The following is a 7,238-nucleotide window of genomic DNA, read 5'->3' on the forward strand; positions in this document are numbered from 1 at the left end:
AATCCGGGTAGAGTTATCGAATAGAATTGATTGCCTTGTGTACATTCACTCGGTATAAGGAGGCTTGCTTTAATTGGTATCATGCCATTGTTTTGCTTTTCTATAAACGGATGGCATAGTCTAATACACGGCGGAGGCAGTTGTAAAATAGGTAAGAAGTCATGTTACGTCACGTGGTATGTCGCGTGGTCACGTTTTCGCAAAGGAAATTAATTAGAATATCGCTAGTATGCTTTATGTAATTTCCTTACATGAAATAAGGAAACTTACTTGAAGTCTTCAGTTTGAGCAATAAATTCGTTGCCTTTACTCCAAATGGAAACAAATATAGGATCTTACATGAAAGTTCATTTCATATGAGATTTTATGATTTTATTTTTTTTATTTTTGCGAGCCTTGGATAGCAAAAATGAAAACTTCGAGACGAGCTTCATAAAATCTCATATGAAATTAACACAAATTTAAGATACTTTTTTTCTCTCATACCTACACGTGTAATACAGGCTGGTCCAGGGCAATATACTCATGTCGACTGAGGCTGTATTGCATGGCTACACATGCAATAAAGCCTCGTGACGTCACAGCATAAACAAAATTACTATTTCTAGGTACAATTTTAACATTTTTTTCAGAAACTAGGCTAGATTTACTTTATAAGATACAAAAAACGGGAATTGAGTTGAAAATATAACGCAATTTGCATATATGGAGAATTAACTTACAGTCCCGTTTTCTTTCTAATTGATTTCAAAATGGCGGAAAATCATAGTAGTAAAGCCTCGGGTTTTACGACATTTTGTGACCCTCGGGTAGAATATCCCTATCCTTCATATCCACATATGAAAGAGTCTTATAATACATAACTCCAAATACCTACATAACAAAGAATTTCACGTCAAAATGTAATCCGAAAATCCAGCAAAGGCCGCCATTTTTCCCGCCGTTCTCGCAATCCTGACTTCACGTCATTTTCCTGACGTCATTTTATTGTTTCTGTCTGACGTCACAATGAATTTCTAGCCAATGACAATCGCTCCAGGTCATATTACACTAGTGACATATGCAAAAATATAACACGTGCGAAATCACTGGATATCAGGCAGATTATGTGATAAAAGATAAAATGAAACATTTGTTTTAAATATAAACCAATGGCAGTTTAATAAGAATGGCACATAAACGTTGCCTACTTAAGTATAGACAGATCAAGTTCTGATTCAGTTTTATTTACTATTTTGTAGATAGACACTGTAAAATCAATACAAAATCAAAATACAAAATCAATACAAAATCAATACAAAAATGAGATATCCCTTTTAACGGAGAAAAAACACTCTTATTTAACAAGAGTGATTGCAAATCCTGATTTTATTTTTTTAATTGTTTGCTTTTATTCCTTCATTAAAGTTTACAGGGAGAATGGGGTTCACTGAAGACTATAGGAACGTTTCAGGGTCACCATCTGATATAGATACGTTTTGTCTTGTAACTGACAATCGCTAGTTTAAGGGCAAATAGGTTAATAACACTGACATTGAATGCTGCGTTCCATTTTTAATAAACCAGTTTACTCCAATTTCATTTTATTTTTTATGGAATTATTGTGTTTGAACAAATTATTTACACATTTATTGCATACTTTGTTTTATTTTCTGGGGTCAGTTTTACAAATATTCCATTAACAATCAGGAATTCCTTAGCATTTCCCATAGGAGAGAATAACAAAAGTATAGAAGATTTTTTTTTAATGAATGAACATTCCTTTACTTCTGTTAAGGTTTTCCTATGTAAATTTGAATGCATTCCTTAAAGCTAAGATATATTCGTGAAACTAGCAACACTGGTTTTTTATGTTTTGTATCTAAAATACAAGTAGCAATAAAAAAAATATATGTTTCAATGACATATCATAAGGCTTTCCATGACTTTTTATTTTGATTAGTAAGCTTTTTTGGAAAACATTTATATAGATTAATGGGTTTTGTTTAATTAAAATGATGGTATTTGAAGATTAAATATATTATCTTTATGGCAATTTTATGGCTGCGGTGAAGTTTAGTTTGAACGTTTTATTTAGGTAACATGTTGAAGGTCATTGTCACTTAGGTGTTTTATTACTTTAAAAGCTCAATATAGATATTTCATTAAATGCTCTAGTTATTTTAGAATCGTGATCAAAGAAAAGGAGAGGTGTCATGTTCTTAGTTGATATAATAACTGCAATGATAAAATAGCTGGGAATCAATGGAAGAAAAAACTTTATGAGAAAATCAACAAATAAGACGTAGATTTACATGCTGAACAGTCAATGGTGTCTACACATTAATATCAATGTAAATACACTACAAATACTACAATGCAATTATACTTCAGTCAATGACGCCTTAACATAATGAATCAGTATTGGAAAATATATTGCTCAGATTAGGTGCCCTTGATTTTTTTTTATTATTTTTTAAATCTAGAATTTAATTAAGTTTAATAAATAACTTGATTAAATACTGGTACATGGACTGACAAAATCACATAATACTGTCAAACCTGTCACTCAAGACCACACAAAAGATATGGACAACAGTTTCTCTTATATATTGAAAATTGACTTGCTTATTTCTAAATGGCGGTATATCATAGTTGAAAAGTACAATAAAAAAATCGAGGTATGAGAAAGAAAAATACACTTTTATATATGGATATGAATGATAGGGATATTTTACCCTCGGGATCACAAAATGTTGTAAACCTTCAGGAAACCTTTACATCATTTTGTTACCCTCGGATAGAATATCCCTATCCTTCATATCCCCATGATATGTAAGAATCTTATAATCGTCTTAAACACATGCCAAGTTGCATTGATGTAGTGCTACTGAGCAAGTGTTCTTTATACAGAGGTGGTCGTTATATATAGGATACCTCATAGATATCTGCCATTAGACATCCAAGATAGATTAGAAACTAGAATGATTATACTTTATTTCTGTAAAGTCTGTAAGAATGTTTTCCCTTCTACTGTTTGCATTGTTACAAATATTTATAAAGAATCACGATTGACCTTAACTTTTAATGATTGACAACTTAATTCATGGGTAATACTTGCGGACTTCAACAGATCTCTGAAGAACAAACAATGATAAAAACCATCGACCAGTTATGGCACATATACCTGTGGTCGAGAGTACGGAATTTATTGCCGGGAATCTTTGAACTATGAATGGGGATTCTTGGTTACCCAATAGTGTCAAAAGTGAAGAGGCTTTAAAATTCATGGGCAAAATTGTGGATGTCAACCCATTTCTGAAGAGAAAGTAACAGTATATACTGTCAACCTAAGGCATATTTAACTGTAATAAACAGGGGCTATGGAATTTAATGTCAGGAATCTTAATATAATGAATGGGGATTATTGGTTACCCTACACCAGTGAAGAGCTTTCATCTGAACTGTTGTGAATGGGATGGGTCCATTTATTACTCCGTGCCTCCTATTTTTTGACCCTGAAAGCATGCATATATACATGTATGTCCGAAATTGAGACCAGTGCTTATCGAGAAAAGATACGGTCACTATTTATGTATTGGACAAATACCGATCGTTTCTATATAGTGGTTTTATCACGTGTGATTAAAATACCGGACAAAAGTGGACCGTAATTACACGGTCGGTTAGCTGTGTGTGATAACAGATACTTATATGGAATTACCAGTTTATAGGATAGATACGACCCTGTATGACATTGGACACACGAGTGCTGGCCGTGCTCTGTAAGACTACTTATGTTCGCAGATTCATGCCTTGTTAGGTGTCCTAATGCTCAACGTGCCGAAATGCACCAAACTAATATTAATCCGACAATCGTCTACGCTTAATGTATCAATTTTGCAAGATATAGTGTTCCCTTAACGTAGTAAGTGCCAATAGCAAGAAATGCCCTCACTATAGCCTCATCACATGTACTATCGAATAGGCACCTGTATAGGTTTTATATTATTTCGATGCATTCAGACACGTTGATGCATGAGAGTGTTTGACAATGTCTAATGACTGTTTCAGTGTGGTTTTATTTTCTCGATAAAGACTGATAGGACTCTATCGTACCTCTGACTGATGCATTATTACGGCGATTAATTTTCACGATTTTTAATCGCTCGCATAATATACTGTAAACCAATTTTTTTGGCGTATTATAATAAATCACGACAATACATCGTAGTATCAATGTTTCAAATATATATAAAGTCTAACTCGCGATATTGTGCAGTAAAATTATATTTCGGCAAATCTGATATATTGAGGATCTTACATGAATGGCTTTGTAAAATGAAATTTATCAAAGGAGTTCAATGATTTTTCTAAAAACCTTTAGGCGAGAAGCATTTCAAATTTTTCAATGATTTTGATAAATTCCATATTACATAGTCACGAGTCTAAGATTCTATTGATCACATAACTTATATCAATAGAAATATGAGTGAAACGTTTCATTTCATCTCTATAGAAAACAGAAGTAGTCCGGCTCTAAATGGTTTCTAGATGACTCAGCTAAAAACGCCAAACTTGACAAAATTTCAATATTTTCATTATTTTCATAATATCTGCATGGTTAGAATGCTACATAATAACAGGATGATAATTTGGCGGATTTAGGGCCAAAAAGGGTTCAACTCTATACACAGCACTTAAATCGCATTCACCATTGATTATGAGAGATGTTATACGTCTGTGCACTTCACAGTGGAAGCGTAGGCATAACGTATTTTGTAATGTGTTATATGTTACATACACAAAGGACAGCCTAATTACAAGGTCGAACTATAGTTTCTCTAAACGTAATCTGTTTCCATTGTTCAAATTTTTGACGAGAAAAGAAGCAAGACGTTGTGAAATTTAAACAATAAATTTATATTGACACATTTGTAGATGTATATTGTATACAGAAATCAGTTTTGAGAAAGTCGAATCCTGGTATAGCTTTATCATTTTGCCGTAAGGTGGTCCTTGAGAAAGTTTGGATATTAATGTTCATGTACACGTGCTATGTCAATGTTTCTACTCGACATTGTATACAAAAGTTTTGTCAGGTAATGTACAATACAGATCGTTACGATTATCCATTCTCTATATATTAAGTAACTATCATCTAGATGCCAAAAATAAATATTCTTATCGTTCAGGGCTATAGATTGCGTGAGCATTGAAATTGAAAAAAATATATATGTTGTTAAGCCTTTTAAAAATAATTATGATAATTGAAAACGCTTTGAAAAGTTTTACGCTCTAGTCTGAAAACATCATATTTCACTTATAAGTACAATATCAGGATAAATATAATATCTGTTGTTTTGATTTTTAAAGGTAATTATGACAATTCATATCAATTTTATTTTAAGGTTTGTTTACGGTTGTGTCTCCAATCCATACGGGACATATATCACATAAATGATGATCATTAAAACTGATTTGTTAAAGAGTCTGCACCGCTGATTAATGACAATTTTCACTTTCAAAAACAGCAGACGAATTAGTAGTTACTTACTTTACGCCGTATTACCAACATTTGGAAATTTGAGCTTTTTACTTTACCTCCTTAAATGAAAATCCAAAAAAAAAATGTGAATTGCGTCTCGAAAACAAGTCCATGGCACTACGCTCTCTATGGAATTAAGTACTGATCGCACATCCAGCTAAAGGCAAACAAGATATTTTTATAAATTATATACAATTACCTATTATATAGATTTGTTATGTCTAAGCAACTGTTTCGTGTATACCTACTTACCGAACGTCTTTCTGAATCTAGATTTCTATAGATAAATGAACAATAACCTAATCGAGCTACATTCGGACAGTTTACGGCAAAGTGACATCTATTTCCTACAAAATAATCATCAAACCGTGCTTCAACATAAACAATTAAAGACATTTATGAATTTTGAGTCTGAATCAATAGTTTATGCTACGAAAGGGAAAACATGAAAAATTCTGACGCCGTCACAAACCCGGTTTCAACAGCGGTATGATCTGCAAGCTGCGATCGGGGTTCAGCAACATGACGTCAACAACTTGTGACGTGACAATGAGAAGAAAAGTATTTCGGATCAAAATTTGAAGTACCGGAGGGTAGAATAACAATATATTTATACAACACCCAGCATAGTTATACCATGACCTGAGATTGATATAACACGACGTATTGTGGTAGAAAGACAATTACTTGTTTGATGTTTGTTTTCATTCTATTCATACTATATCAGACTTTCTGATTGTCAAATCCTTTTTCTTCATACACTATCAAGAAAAATCCGAGAATGGCGCGAAAACCCGACGTTATCATGACGTCACAATAGCGACGTCGACGTTGCGTATTGATTTATAAAAAATGATCCATTGGAAATCAATGGAATCGTACGTTTAAACGTATTTTATCTTATCAAATAGTCTGAAAAATTAATTATAAGCATTGATGTTACTATTTTTTTAACTTTATCGGGTTATGAAATGAATTTTATTTGCAAACTTTTGTGAGAATCCCACACAGTTTGCAAACAAAATTTCTTTCATAACCCGATGAAGTAAAAAAAAAAGTCACATCAATGATAAAAAAGACCGTAAAACAATATTATTATTATTTAGGTTTTAATTTTCATTTTCACATGTTTTATTTGTATATATGTATATACAAATGGAATCAGACAACAGTTTAGAAATTGATGGTAAGTTTTCTTCCATTTTGGTTGTGATGTGTCATATTTCGTTCTAGTAGCTATTCGTTTACTCAACTAATTAAGTTATTGATTATATACATTTACCTATATACAGAATTGTGATTTCTAAACTTTTTCATAAATATAAAATTTCGTTGATATAGATAGAAGATAGACACACTTCGGTTACCGACCCACCTTAGTACATTGACAACACAACCAAAACAGTCGCGTTACTGCCAAGTTATATACCGGCTATATAACCTACATCAAAAGCAATCATAAAAGGAAGAGGCAATATACTAATTTTACATAAAACTTGAGTTGAAGGTCGACAGAGTCGGGTTATAAATAAATAATAAAGCATGGCCTCTGAGGACACAAATTTACGTATTTAGGTAACGTATCAATTCAGTTTAACGATTTTCGTTCTTTCCTTTTTGTGAAGTCTTTTTGAAAGAGTTGTCATGTTCTTCATTAAAGCGGGTGTCACGATGAGTTAGATAATGTATGTAAATTAGTCACTTCGTCAAA

The sequence above is a fragment of the Argopecten irradians genome, chromosome 15 (assembly GCF_041381155.1).
Source record: "Argopecten irradians isolate NY chromosome 15, Ai_NY, whole genome shotgun sequence".
In the NCBI taxonomy this organism is placed as follows: domain Eukaryota; kingdom Metazoa; phylum Mollusca; class Bivalvia; order Pectinida; family Pectinidae; genus Argopecten; species Argopecten irradians.